Source organism: Ranitomeya variabilis, chromosome 1 (assembly GCF_051348905.1).
Source record: "Ranitomeya variabilis isolate aRanVar5 chromosome 1, aRanVar5.hap1, whole genome shotgun sequence".
In the NCBI taxonomy this organism is placed as follows: Eukaryota; Metazoa; Chordata; class Amphibia; order Anura; family Dendrobatidae; genus Ranitomeya; species Ranitomeya variabilis.
This window is the reverse complement of record NC_135232.1, coordinates 321,737,866-321,739,310: the sequence shown is the minus strand read 5'-3', so window position 1 is coordinate 321,739,310 and position 1,445 is coordinate 321,737,866. Positions and strand designations below refer to the sequence as shown.

Sequence of the window (1,445 nt, the reverse complement as noted above, 5' to 3'; positions counted from 1 at the left end):
AATGGCTGTTCCCAAAATGCGCCATTTAGATACCAGCAAACCAAAGGCACACTCAACAGTTCTTCGTGCCCTTGTCAGTCGGTAGTTAAAAATTCTTTTTGTATGGTTCAAATCCCGACTGGAGTATGGTTTAAGGAGGTTTGCACACATCTGAAAGGCCTCATCTCCAACCACAACAAATGGCATTGGTGGGCCTTCACTGTTGGGAAGAGGTCGTGGCAGTGGGAAATTTAAATTGTTCTCATACAAGCGTTTGCCCATGACCGAGTTTTTAAATGTCTGCGAGTCATTACCTTGTCCAGAAGGTCCAATGTCCATGGAGATAAATCTACAGTCCGCCGCTGCAATCGCCATGAGCACTACAGAAAAGTATTTTTTATAATTAAAGTACTTGGATGCAGTTCCAGACGGTTTGGTAATTCTAATATATTTTCCATCCACAGCCCCCAAACAATTTGGGAAATTACAAATTTCCCAGAATTTTTCTGCATTTTCTTGCCAGATTACAGGGGTGGGAAGGGGGATAAATTCCTCACGCAGAACGTCCCACAAAGCCTGGCAGGTGTCTACAACAATCCCAGAAAGTGTTGAAATTCCAATCTGGAATTGGAACTGGAGCGATGATAAGCTCTCTCCGGTAGCCAGGAATCTGCCGAGAAAAAAAAAAAAAAAAAAAAACACATTAAGTACCGTACATGGTAGAACAATAATATTTATGACAGGCGTTTCTTTTGAAATATTACATACCTTAGGGTCACCAGCAGACGTTCCTCAGCAGGAATCGCTCTACGTAGCTGTGTGTCCTGCCTGCTGATGGCTCCTTGTACACGAAGCAGCAAATCCCTGAAGCTCTCTTGAGACATCCTTGTGTACTCAAAATATTTATCCGGGTTTTCACGGAGCTCACTGAGAAAGGAGAGGTAGGCTCCACGGCTCTCTCTGACTTCAACAATGGGGTGTTGCCAAAAGCGCCGACGTCTTCTCCGTCTTTCTCTTTTCCTTTCTTGCTCACAAGCAAATGCAAAGGCAAGAAACAAGTTGAAATCCAATTCCATATTCATATAGAAACTGTCCATGCTTAGAGCCATCTTGACGCTGGAAACAGAAGCAAAAGATGAGGATTTCATATGTACAAGGGTCTATATACAGAATTTCCATGAGACACGCCGCATTCAAACGCTGCGTTTTTTTGCAGTCATGCGTAAGCTGATGCGGATAAAAACCGCTGCGTTAGCATGCGTTTGTTACGCTGCGCACATAGACGCAAATGTGAAACTAGCCTAACCCCATACATTGTTTTTTTTGTCTTACCCCGCAAGCTTCAGAAGTGAGGAGAGGCAGCCAACCCACCTTTACTCAACCCTGAGTGAAAAAGGCCACTTTAATCTACGACAGCCTAAAATCTCAAAGCCCATAGCTTGTGGCTCAGAAAGGAACAGCTGCCG

The 1,445-nt window shown here is 44.1% G+C and overlaps 1 non-coding gene across 1 annotated transcript; it reads right to left on the bottom strand.

Moving 5' to 3' along the window:
• Positions 1 to 1,300: 1,300 nt before the first annotated feature.
• Positions 1,301 to 1,445, bottom strand: LOC143797497 (small nucleolar RNA SNORA79). Its single transcript, XR_013220515.1, has one exon. It is a non-coding gene; the product is annotated as a small nucleolar RNA SNORA79 (small nucleolar RNA).